The following is a 13648-nucleotide window of genomic DNA, read 5'->3' as shown; positions in this document are numbered from 1 at the left end:
CTCCTAACCCCCCCCACCCCCAAGCAAATGTGGTGAGTAAAATGGATTTTAGCGTTTAACCACCTCATTTTAGCCACGTAATGACAAGGCTCGTAATATGTAATCTACAGATTACTGCCAAGTCGAGGGTGACCACAAATGACATAAAAAATAAAATTCAGCATTTCTGCAAATGACAGAAGGGCTAAAACCGAGCCGGGCTTTAAGGATGGGAGTTGGGGGGGGCTGGTGCTGCAGGGTTTTTTTGGTGGGAGGGAGAAGATCGGCCGTGGCTCAGGTACAGCCCTGGGGTGTCTCGGCGGATTAAAGGAAGCTTTGCTGGAGACAAGCAAATGGCTAAGTGGCAAAGGGCAGAAAGCTGGGAGCAGGGCAGGGCGACGTTAAAATATGTCCTTTAGGGATGCTCGGGGATTTATTATTATTTTTTATTTTTTTTTTCCCCTTTTCGCCTCGAATCCCGGCTGTTTGGGCCGCGTTCAAACGCTACCTTCTCTCTGCGTTATTTTTTCTCCAGCCAGGAAATTGGGATGCGACCGCGGAGAACTGAGTCAAAAGAAGCCAGAGAAAAGTTTTTGAGCCGCACTTTTAAATGATGCTGACGGCTGGGAGGGAGGAAAGACATCTAAAGCTAGGAACCGAGAAGTAAAACTTGATGTGAAAACAGCTTTTCACTTCTCCTCCAAGTGCTAATTTTGCTACTGTAAACAAACACTGAAGTTAGAAACAGCTGCAAATAGCCTGCCGGGCACCCAGGGCAAAGGGGGCGAGGTGGGGGGGGGGGAATGACTTTTTGGTCATCTCTCGGGCTGAATTTCACCCAAAGTTTGCTTTCTCCCGAAATCGGTGTCTGATGCTGGTTTTAGTTGTGGAAAAAGGCGTGTGGGGGGGGGGGTGTGGGGGAGAAGAAATATAGGCATATTAAGCGCATTTCATGTGAGCCTATAGAGCGCAGGCAGCTCGGCTGGATCACTAATGCAACAGGAAACCTCGGGATAGACTCAGCCTAATTAACAGTTTTCCATAGCTGAAGCGATTTTTAAGAATCCCAGTGGATTAGCCCAATATGTTCAGGTGTGAGGCTACGAGGGCCTATAACTCCTTTCACTATAATCTTATAACCTCCTTACCTAATTCCTTAGATTGCAGATAGGAAGAGTCTGACCCTGGAGGTCGTAAAGAGCTTGGTTTCATTAACCCTTCCCTCCCCAGCGCCGCTCCAAGGTTAACTGCGCCAGGCTCTGCGTTTTGGGGGGAGGGAGGGCAAGAAGAAAGGGATTTGCAAGAGGGGTCGATCCGACGAGGGAGAGGGGGGGAGGCTTAAAATGATTTCTGCTCCCTTCATTCCCCTCCCTTGAGCCAAAGGCAAAATGGAAATGGAAAAGGAACTTTTCTCTTCCCCATGCACCGGGAGGTGCATAAATGTAGGGATATTTGTGAGACAACTCATTCCCTTTACACCATTTCAGAGGTTGGTTTATTTTTTTTTTTTTTTTTTTTTTTTTTCCAAACCTGGAGGAAATGAAACATTCTAGAAACGTCAGATATGGCAAAAAGCAAAGCAACCTCCATCTTTAGGACCAGCAGCAATCTCTTCAGCTTCTTGTCCATAGCAGAGCTGTAATCTTGAAAGAAAAAAAAAAATAATCCAGAAAAGCTTCTCAGACTGTATTTGCCTGGTAACACACCTGGTTTATATTTTAATAGGTAGTTACATTGTATTGATTCAGAGTACATCATTGATGTTGAAAGTTAATAACTCTCAAATTATATCTATCTGCCTACATACATAATTGCATACACAGTATAACACTGTAAGAATTTGCATTTTGCAGCACATTCTTTGTTCTTAAATCTTTTAACACATTGAATTGTTCCTTTGAAGAAAATGCTATTGAACCACATGTTTAAGGAAAAGATGCTTCTAAACTATATGTTTAAGCAATGAAATTGTTGAGTGAAATACAGGTTTCTTTGTATTTCACACAAACCTTGCCATACGCCAATCTTAACCTATACATCTGAACTGCCTTTTTTTTTTTTCTTTTTTTTTTTCCTCCCAGTCAGAAGGCAGAAATATGTGAACTGCTGAGAGAGGTGGGTACTTTTTGGTAAGTATGTTTAGATATGATCTTCAGATACATTTATTGTACTTTCAAATTCTTTGGATGCTAATTGAGCTAGCAAACAATATCCCAGCTGAACGTCTCAGCTCCTTCCCTATTTAACAAGCTCTTAATATAGAATTATATTGTAGCCACCCTTCTACTAAACAATGTAGCTGAGGAGTCAGCAAAAAAAAAAAAAAGTTAAAACCAACTTATAATTGCTGCCTTATATCTGACTCCTCTTCCTTTCTGCAGTCCTAATGAACACTTTAAAGTTTTTTTTTTTTATTTCTGAGTGACAGATCAAAAATAATTAGCAGAATCAGAAAGTTGAAATAACGTGGCTAAATATCTCAAATTGCTACTTATAATACTACCCATCGGCTGTAAAAAGGAACCACTTCTTATTTATTCTGCGGTCGTTTATAAATGCAGAAAGACAGATCCCTTTCTTTCCAGGGCCTTCCTCAGAGATGACATAAATAGGCATTAAACTATTGGGGGGAAAAAAAAAAAAGCAAAATAGAAACAAAACCCTGGACAGGAATAGAGTCAGACAGATAGATATATCACTGCATCTGAACAATGTTATGTACCACATTAGGGGATGGCAAAAAAACAACAACGTCGCATATTTATAACCTCATAATTAAAATACATTCTTATCTCTTTCCTCTGAAAGGTTGCAGCTTTCTTGGAAATATTTTGAGTGCATATTTTAAACTCTGTGTCCCGAATGGAATTAAGACAGGCTGTTTTACCCAATAGAATGATATTTTTTTGCAATTTAAGTTTTAAGTTTCAATTGCTTATCAATCACCACGTCACTTTCTTTATATTTATATACCTCCTTATGTTTGGAGCCTTTATTTAAAATGGTGCTGGTTTATATAAAAATCTCATTGCGGTTTCTAAGAAATTAACCAATATCATCCAAAATAATCCCCTGTGTTTGACGGAGGTAAATCGGATGAGAATTTTTCACATTCAAAGGGTTAAAGCTCAACTGAAAACTTTAAAGCAAAAGGGTACCAGCGACCAGTGAAAAACAGCACGTCTGCTCTCTCTTGACAAGCTTGCATTATATGACATGTAAGGAAGCACAAATTTTTGAATCTAAGACCAGTTTTAGTTTTTAATAGGAAATAATTACATGGAACTTTATTTCCAGAGAGAACATCCCTTCCAGCTACAGCGTTTTGCTTTGATCTTAGTATTAACTGGTAATAAAATAACCATATTTTGGATCGTAAGCATATTGATGCTTAAAGGAATGTTATGCTTTCAATCAAATTCTAACTTTAGCTTATCCAAAGGTATTCATCCTTCTTTTGTCAGAAACCAATTTGCTCTTTTACTCCTACAGCTACTCACATGTGTTTTAGTACACTTTGCTACATTTTATAGCAGAATTTGCACTGTTGAGGTGGAAAACATTTAGGTAGAGCGAGATTATGTTCCAGCCTGGCAATTTGGGCTGTTTCTCATGCAGCTCCCCAGTCCAGCCCTGCTTTACACTTGTTGTGCACCGTCACCATCACTCATCTCTGAGGGCAACTACTGTGAACGTCTCCGCAGCAGTATTTTGTTTTAAATCTTCGGATTTTAAAAATTCATTCATTTATTTATTTATTTATTAAACCTGGAGAATCAATCATTTGGACCCATCCTGAACAATTAACCTCTCCTTTATATTACAGCCCCAAGTGCAGTACTTCATAAAGACATGAAAAGGACATCCCAGACAGCAGGACCCGAGCCCAGGCTTGTCACAGAGTATAAAAGGAGAGAGAAGGGGAGTTTTTATCTCTTTGCCCCGCCAACTCTTAATAGTTCTAAGTTTCAGTGTGACAATAAAACAGTTTTGATAACACAGCTCATGGGTTTCTCTGCCACATAAAGTTTTCTTAATAATAAAAAAGAAGAAACTTTATCCCTGCTAAATTAAAATAGGGCAGATGTTGGATATGGTTCATATTAGCCAGCCTTTCACCCCTTTGCCCCTGGCACTAAAGTTCTGACTTTTTCTTTCTACTATGTCTGTTTCTAACTGAAAGGCATTATTCCTGCCCCTGGCTCTCTTCTTCTATTTGTTTTTTCAGCGTCTAAAATTAAACCTATTCATTTAGTAATATACATTCTATTTCAGATTGCTAAACCTGGCCAGAGAGGGGAAACGTTTTCCAAAAAGTGATGCACCACTGACCTTAAAAGAAAACATGAGGCAGAGAAAGCTGTTCTTAAAAGGTTTATTTCTAGAGAGTTTTGTAGCTCTGTTGACATTACAGGGATAATGGCTGTATTGCAATGGGCTTTCAAGGCCCGAGAGGTTTATGTTTTCTTCTGACCACGAGTATAATAAAATTTTAAAGGTGCACCAAGTCTCATCACTTTAGATATTTAAAACTAGATTGAAAAAACCCTTGGGAAACATACGTTATAGTGGACAGCCCTGCTGAGAAAGCAGGGAATAGACAAAAAACCATACCCCAAACCCAAATCCAAATAACCCCCCCCAAATTTTTTTTTTTTTTTTCCTAGAAGCTAGCTCTATGAAAATCCTGGCTATTAAACTCCCAAGGATAGCACAGCTCTTTTCGCCGGGGCTGCGAAGATAGAATTTATTGTCCATTTGGAACGATCAAGTTTAGGCTAATAAAAGGCCCTCTGTAAGCAGAAAATGCCCAAGTTGATGTTTGGCAGAGTTTTCAATGGTGGAGTTTATATAGGATGGGGGCTCTGCACTATTTGAAATCACTCCTATCTCAGCAGCCGAAGATGATTTGCCATAACAGAAGTAAACGTTAGTAGGCAGCGGCTGAAGGTTAATCAGCATCGCTCTCTGAACTGGACGGTTGAAAGCAGGAAAAAGTGAAAGCTGCTCTCTCCAGCCCTTCCCTTTGCTAAGGAACTGCTAACTTTTATGATTTTTTTTTTTTTTTCTCTCTCTCTCTTCCTCTTTTACTATCTGTCTTTGTGCCTGAGGGCCAGTGAAAGAACACTGCAGATTCTAGATTGCTTTCAGAGTTTCCCTTTGCTGATGATGGATTACCATGTCAATTTAAACGGCATAGGATTAATTTGTTTCAATGATTTCTCTTTAGGCTGAATGCCAGTCTTTTTTTCCTCTCTCTCCTTGCTCCTAATAATAATAATAATAATAATAATAGTAAACAATAATAGCAACACCAATAACAATAATAATTCCTTAAAAAAACCCAAACATTTTTGATATCCCACATTAAAAAGACAATAATAGAAATAGACAAGTTAGGTGTAATGTTGCAATACAGTTATAGGTTTGAGTGTTTTTATCTCATTCTAAGGGACTGAAGCATACAGTCAGTCACATTAAAATGAAATTGGATCCAACGTTTATTCAATAAATACTTGTCTTGTAGGTAATCCAGAGCAGAGTGCTTTTGACACATAAGGACTTAATTTGTCTTGGATAACAAGTTATTAATATGGCACATTTAAACTTGCCACCTACAATAAGGTCATTTAGATCTATAATACGATTGGCGAGAGAACTTCATAAAAGGCAGAAGCAAAGTTTGAAACGGCCTCCGCGCTGCGGGAGCAGACGCACGGCTCGTGGTTTGCTCTTTTCAGAAGAAAGTTTGGAGCAAGTTCGGAGCCACCCCAACCCAAACGGTGCGCATCTGCTCCTCTTTGAAAGGCAAACAGAAACGGGAGTGAGGAGAGGGGAAAAAAAAAAAAAGAAGAACCCAAACACACATTTTTGAATGAGTAAGCTTTAAAGCTGTGCTGCGTCTGCTAGCGAGCCCATCGCAGCTTTGAAAGTGAAAAAACAACATTTGGTTCCGAGTGGAAACTCGCCCGCGTTTGCACCCTACCTCTTCCATGCGCTTTGCAATTTACTTGCTTTTAATAATAAGCGAGGAAGTTGGGCCGTAATCCGCCCCGAAATGTTCTTGCTGTAATTTGTCGGTGCCGTGTTTGCTCACGCATTAAGCCGTAGACGGAAAGCAAAGCGGGGATGTATGGCCGTGATCCCCCCGTGCAGCCTGAACAAACAGAGGTGTTTTGGTACCGGCTGGATTTCAACCCCCCCAAAAAAAAACCCCTCCACAACTGTTTTAAAATTTGGAAAGCGGGAGGTGGGGTGTTTCGTTTCAGACTTGTCCCGACCCAACAATGCCTGCCAGAGGTGCACCAGGAGGGGCATACCGTGGGCATTCTACACGGGACGTGTTTTGGGGCTGGTGGTTTGATCTCCACGTCGCACACGCGAGCTTTTTTGCTGCTTTTATGTATTAAGCTCTCGGTCGTTCTTGCCCTGGCAGATTCTGTCTCTTTAAGCAACTAAATCTCATTTTTTAAGCTCTTCCTGGGAAAAGGATGTTACACATGAGTAGAAAAATGCAGGCAAGAAAGGCTAATTGAATGAAAAGAGAGAATTAGGTTAAAAATAGAGTACAATCTAGTATCACATTTTCACTAGTGTAACCTGAAATGAAGGTGTCTCCAAGTCCCTAGTGATGCCAGAGTGTTTAGATGTTGGGCACAGATGGAGACACCTATTGAAATGTGTCTGAAGAAGATTAATAGGACTTGTCAGTGTTGGGAAAGCACTGCTTTGCTGTAAATTTCTACTAGCACAAGATGAATTACCGATGAATGCTCAGTTATCAACCCCATCACTATCATTGGACACTAAATCAAATTGAGCAGTTATCTACAATCAGAAAATTTCTTTTAAAAATAGGCATACACCTTTAGGCTTAAACTCTTTAATAAGACAATATCCTCTATGGTATGTGTGTGTTCACGAAGGGATATGATTTAAAGTTTCTATACAAAAAGCTTCTGTTCGGAAACGAACTCCCAAGTTTAGTGTGAAATCAGGGTTGTCAAACAATAGAAGATATTCAGAAAATACTGGTCATACAACACAACGTTCTGCTGGGGGCCTGATCCAAAATGGATTTTCATGCCATGTCATTACATTTTGGATCCGTCACTATTTTTGAAAGGTTTTTTCCATCATGCCTCTCCTCTTATTTTTGGTGATGATAAAAACCCCTTCTCTCTACCTTAAAGACTGAACATCCAAATCATATATTAATGCAAAATAGCTGTCAAGACTCAGGATATATGTATAATAATAATACCACCCCCCCAACATATTTAGGAAATTACATCTTAATATAATGAAGTATGTGATGAAAGAATCAATGAATAACGTTTTTACATGAAAATATTTCCTTCTGTTCTTTGTAAAAGGGGAAACTGTCACAAGCAAAACTATCACAAGCATTTACCAGCCCACTGATAATGTACATTAGCTGTATTTACCATGTGATGCTGCTGATGACAGTGATTTTAAACAAGCATTATATATATTTTCAGTTTCCAGGATTTCTTTCTCTCTCACCCAGGCATTTTACTACTTTATCCAAGGAGATTTATCGTGGCATGCTTTCCAAAGTCAATTTTTCCTTTTATTATAGACAAGGGCAGTCATTTATGTTTAGGGAGGGAGACAGGTACAGTGCCTTTATCTGATCTGTGTCCCCAGCCACAGCTACCACCTTAATCGACGGCAAACTCCCACTCTGGAGGATCAGGCCCTATCTGGGCTACTTCTCAGCCAAGGAATGTATCCTTCCCTTCATCTCCACATTTCTTACCTGTGATGTATGCTACTTTTTGAGGAGGGAATAATATGCTATTTACCACAAAGCACAGCTTCAAAGCCTTTGTGTGTTTCTCATCTCTAGCCAGAGCTTATTATTTACCACCTTAAAGATTTACCCAGCTGAGGGATAGTAGCAGTTATTGTCTTCGTTTTTACATCCTAATTTTCACACAGCAAATGCCCTGCATTAGGGCCAGATTCTCACTCAGATGGAAGTTATTAACTTTAAGCAGAACGGAGCCTATTTCAGCCAGCCCCAGCCCGTGCCCTTCTAACACAGTCACTTTACAGCATCCCCTTGTTTATTTTTTTTCTTTGGAGGGCATGATTCTTTAAACGTGTTTGTTTTATGCAGAAAAGCAGTTGATGCCTAACTTTTTTTCCCCCCACAAACCTGTAAAGAGAATATTAATAGGGAGTATTAATAGAGCTGAGTGCATCACGATGCTAGTTAGATTGTAGTAGCTGAGAAATATGAACTAGTGAACATAATCCATAAACTCCATTTGGTTACTATAATACTCCAATCTGTATTTATTACAACCCCACTCTGATGCTTATACAACTGCAATTGCTAGATTTATACACCCTAATGGTTTCACAATAGGAAAAACCTGTGTTCTTTATCTTTCTTTTCCTGTCCAAAATAACCCCTTCCACATATACTTCAGGCTTCTCCGGACCTTGTCTGGGTTTAATCACAGGCTGTGGGACAAAATGTGCATTATTAAGAAATATAAATATTTTCAGAAGCAATCAAAGGGTTGAAAGATTGATTCGGCATGTAGATTGGATTTAATTCGAAGCAGCTTTGTTCTAATGAGGACTACTGGGATACAAAGACGGCAGCCGCTTACGGCCACCAGTTGGGAACTTCGACTCGCTGCAGCAACCTGTCAAGAATTTCAAGAAACTGCCAGGTATCAGAGAGCAAAGTGGTGGGGAAGCTGGTGGTCTATTGTTTTCAGTCTCCTTCTGAGGCTGGATTAGGATTTCACAGTCCCCGTTTTACTGAAGCGACAATTAAGGTTAATTTCTTGCTGCCCACCGGGCCAAATCCTGCAGCCCCTCGCTCAGGGGGAAACCCCCGTGGACTTTCTGGGGGGGCTTTGCCTTAAGGGAAAGGTGGCAAGACTTGGCTGAGCCCCAAGTCCAGCAAATTTGAGAGCTCTGTAGCAATTTGTACTGCTTCCAGAGCCAGTGTAGTTGCTTTCTCAGTGACTTTTTCTCTTAGATTTTGCTACCTGTGCTCCTGGCTGTGACAGAACCTTTTGTACAGGGAGGTGTTTCTGTGTTTCTCCCTGCCAAAGCAGTCGTTGGCTTGGAAGCTCTTGTGTCCTCATCGACTGACCCAGCAGAACTGCTGGACCCGTCCTGCTTCCCAGGGGAAAAACCTGCAACATCCTTGAGGTGATGCTGAGCAAAACGGGACACTTGATAGCTTTTCCCTTAGGCTTAAAAAAAAAAACCCAACAGTAAAATTTCTGAGGGCACCGTGGTGGTGGGGGGGTGGTGTCACGTCACAGGTACTTGGGGAGCACAAGACCCTGGCAGCTTTCCTAAATGTGGAGCGTACAGTCAGAACCACAGAATATACAGGATCAAACACCGACTAGTTTCTCTCTCCCCTTAGCCCCCCCCTTGCCTACTTTTGTCCATAAAAGCAATAGAAAGAGAGAAAGCTTGAATTTTCTGAACTGTTTCACCCATCCACAGCTGGAATTCCAAAGTGAAATGAAAATGCCTTTAAAATCAACCCTACATGGGAGCCTGAGAGAACAAGTTTTCCTTTGTTGTAGGGTATAGTATTATTTGCTGTAGGTTTTTGATATACATTCTAAATTAGGCCTGCAAAGGAATGCTTCATCTTTAATTCATCACTCTCAGCTGAAAGAGATTAGCAATGTCTAGCACGCACCCTTCGTATGGTGCTGACCTCATCAAGTATGGCCTGAAATTAATTAGCCTCATTCATTCCAAATGGAAAAGGATAATGGAGCTGCATTTTAGAGATGACCATCACAAATTGTATGCAGCATATTTAAAATCCCTCCCCCCTCGCTCCCCTCCCCATTTAAAAAAAACTATGTAGATTAAAATTCTTTCCAGAACTTGCAATATGTCAGAATTATCGAGGCATTAGGAGCAGAAACCACTCAGTTTTTATTTGTGGAACTGGGAGCCACATTTTGTGTGTGTGGCTGTAAAAGCAGCAAGCCTGTCTTAATGGCAGAACACCTGGAATTAATTTGATATTTCCAGGTGCTCTGGCAAACTGGGGCATCAAGCACTTGATGTTTAAACATTCTTCCAGGGGCTTGCTTAAATCAATATGAAAGTGGTGTCCCTTTGTCATTCATACATGCAAAGTGCTAGCACAAACTCCAGCTTGGCTTCAGAGTCCTACATCACTCATAATCTAATTAGAAATCAGAGCAGAGCTGAAGCAGCATTCTTTGTGGATTCTTGGGCAGCAAATAGGGATACTTGTCTTTTGTTTCCCTCCTCGATTGCATCGTTCACAAGCTTTCACACCACATCTCTAAAGGTGGTTAGGTGCCTCAAGATGTTGACAGACATGAAGGACAAGATTATTTAGGTGCCTACCCCGGGTGATTTCAAATGGAATTAAGCAACTGGATGTTACTCGGGGGGGTTAAGGGGGGAATAGGGGGAGAGAAAAATAGAAGAAAAAAAAAAAAAAACGCTTCTGGTGCATATTGAAAAGCTCTAATTTGTTGTCCTAAACTCTAGCAACGTGGGTGATGTTTTTCCAGGGTAAAATTGCCTGCAGGGTAAATTTACTGAAGTCTGCTAATTTTTACTGAGGTCAGTGGGTACTCTGTTTTGGGCAGCCCAGCCCAGGCTGTTGGCTCAGCCAGCTCCTCCCTCGCTGGGCACGGTGGTGGTGTGTGCTCCGGTTGCTTCCCAAAAGAGAGGCAAAATAGTAAAGAAATGGGGATTTCCCACAGGAATTCGGAAGATGCCCACGTCTAAGACGACAGTGGTGAGGATCGGGCCAAAATCCAGATCCAGCCTGGATTCCTCCATCTGAGTAGTCCTGTCTCGACCTACGACTGCTGATGGATTGCAGGAACGTGGACCTTTCTCTCTCCTTACCCCCCAGCATCAGATCACCAAGAGGGCCTGAGATAATACTGTGAGTAAGAGTCACATTTTTCCTCACACCAAATAATTCATTGTGAAACTTCAGATTTTGAAATAACAAGGTCAAAAATGGGCTGTATCTGCAATGCCAGGGCTTGGGGAATGTTCCTGCAGTCTGTACACCCAAGGCTGGATACGTAGGGAGAACATTTTGTGATATGTGCTGTAATCACCTGATGCCCAGGAAAGTTAAGAATTAATTATTTCTCTTTACGACAAACAAATATTTGTCTTCTAAAGACTCCATTCATTAAGACTGCCATTGAATCCAGGATTGAACTCACTGTTATTAATTCTAAATGAATTCAGGTTTGCCTACCACGAACAAAGCTACTCGCCATCTGATAATCCAAATTTGCTCAGGAAAAAAGAAAGAGCAAATGTTAGAAGCAGCAGGTGAAATCATACCACAGTTACCAAGCCTTCTTTCAGGGGAAGCACAGGATAGATTAAATTGTTATGTTAGGCCATGTTGTGAGTCCACGTCAATTTTGTTTGAGATCTTATCTTAGCTCAGAACTGTTTCCTCCTAAATTAAACTAAATGCTGGAGACATGAGAAGCATATTGACCCAAAGATTCAAAACTTTGGACTCAGCAGCCTTCCGATCTTTGGTCCACAGAGTATTGAGTTGTAAAACTGTGGAATATTAAATAATCATGATTATCTTCAACTTGCCTAAGTTCGTTTGTCATGCTGAAACACTGGCACAGATTTTCCTTACTGTTTTTTCAGAACAAGACATTGATTCTGCCTGAAAGCTGGATTCATTTGCCACTGATCTTACAGACTGTGGTCCTCTACTAATATTAAGTCTCATACAGTAATCATGGTCTGTAATTCTGTCTCTGGTGCTTTTAATCTCCCCTTTGGAAACACCATTGTTCAAGAAAGCAACAAACAAAAATCTTACAGTCAAAATGACTGAACTTTGTGGGTACTTTGATCAGCTGTTGTCATGCAGAAACAGTCCTTGAGATTCAGAAATGCAGGGTAATTCACCCAGGATAAGAAATCAAATTTAGAAATGAGCTGAAGAGACATTTTTAGGAATAAGTAAGTTTCTAAATAAACCAGCTTTTTAATTCCACCTTTTCTATATTAGTACTGTAAATCAATATAGCCTGCAGTTGGAGAAACCAGATGAGTTTGAATTGTCATAATTAAATATCATCTTGTTTCTTGCAGCACAGCCAAACAAGGAGTTTTACTCCTGACACAAGAGTTTTCTTAAGTAGGGACAACTTACTAACTTGTTACAGCAATGATTTAAACTCCAAGGGGTTCCACCATTTTTTAGAAAACAGATCTCTACCAAAACGTGTAACACAATTCATCCCTGGTGTCAGAGCACCGAAGAGATGGAGTTATGGAAGAAATAATATAGTTTAGATGCTTTTTAAATACAAACATAATGATGATACATTAAATAATGTGATCTACTCAGCCAGACTTCTAATTATCTACACGCAAACTGTGTGTTCATTCATCACTTCATTCACCTCAGCTGTAATGCTGGTTAGTGGCAGACATTAACACTGAGCCATAAGTTTGAATGGGAAGAAAAACAAGGAGAGTGCAACGCTGTATATTCGCTTAGACAAGTAGGATGTCATTGCCAGCCTGAATTTGTTGATGACACCAGGCATTAAGCAAGTAAATCTTTAGCCACGAAGCAACAGTTCACTTTCAGTAATGACATGCAGGAGGCAACACAGTGGGTTTACAACTGCATGGAGCTATGTCCTCATAATGGCCAGTTAGTCCCAACCACAAAATAATGATTCAAAATGGAGGTTCATCTTTACCCTGAAAAAAATTTTTTTCTTATTTTAGTCTCATTTCAAATATTCAAGAATCTGGGTTTGCCTTTTTTTTTTTTTTTTTTTTTTTTGGTGGGGGGGGGGGGTTTTTTTTTTTTGGCTAAATTATTTGGCTCCTCTTCTGCAGGATTTTCTTTCCATACATCCTAATTCTACCATCCTTTTCCTCTAATAACAACATAAATGAATACTCTATAGATGTAATTACAATAATAGTTCTTTTACTGCAAATACTACAAGCTTGTAACCTGTAATTCACGTTTTCTGATACTCTTCTATTCTAACACTAGACATGTTATTTAAAAATGTCTAGGACCTGAAAGCTGAATTTATATAGTGATATATAATAGCAATGGAAACTAAGCCTCCCCAGCTCAGTCTTTAGAGCTATGTTGCATCTTTTTGCCAATTGATGCCTTGTTCACCTCTGAATATCATACCTACCACTCCCATAATGGTTCCAATATCAGTTAAACAGGAGGAAGCAAGATACATCTCCATCTGTTTAATTTAAAATAAGAATCTATGAAAACCCAAGATATACACACAATGTCTTATCTTGCATTATTCCATGGCAAATTCAGGGGCAGTAAGGACTTTTGCTTCTCTACTGTGGATCTGCCATATCTCTTGTAACATCAGCTACCCTTCTTTTCTAGGGATGAACCCCCACAGGACCAGGAATGGAAAGCGTGGGGACAGAGACATGGTCGATACAGCTGGTTCCCCAACTCTCCCTCATTATTCCATGGCAAATTCAGGGGCAGTAAGAACTTTTGCTTCTCTATCGTGGATCTACCATATCTCTTGTAACATCAGCTACCTTTCTTTTCTAGGGATGAACCCTCACAGGACCAGGACTGGAAAGGGTGGGGACAGAGACACGG

General features: G+C 40.3%; 1 long non-coding RNA gene across 5 annotated transcripts in view; it reads left to right on the top strand.

Annotated features, from left to right (window-relative positions):
* Positions 1-13501, top strand: part of LOC106889431 — a 20587-nt gene extending 7086 nt beyond the window's left edge. The window contains exons 3-7 of one of the 5 annotated variants that reach the window (XR_001412326.1): positions 2061-2108; positions 3806-7731; positions 8580-8690; positions 10743-10930; positions 13421-13501. This is a non-coding gene — a long non-coding RNA (uncharacterized LOC106889431). Of the gene's footprint in view, positions 1-2060; positions 2109-3805; positions 8691-10742; positions 10931-13420 lie in introns of all 5 variants that reach the window. The other 4 variants (XR_001412327.1, XR_001412325.1, XR_001412324.1 and 1 more) reach the window with 4 other exon arrangements.
* The last annotated feature ends 147 nt before the right edge of the window (positions 13502-13648 follow it).

The sequence above is a fragment of the Calidris pugnax genome, unplaced genomic scaffold (genome assembly GCF_001431845.1).
Source record: "Calidris pugnax isolate Ruff unplaced genomic scaffold, ASM143184v1 scaffold70, whole genome shotgun sequence".
In the NCBI taxonomy this organism is placed as follows: domain Eukaryota; kingdom Metazoa; phylum Chordata; class Aves; order Charadriiformes; family Scolopacidae; genus Calidris; species Calidris pugnax.
This window is presented reverse-complemented; position numbering and strand designations above follow the sequence as displayed.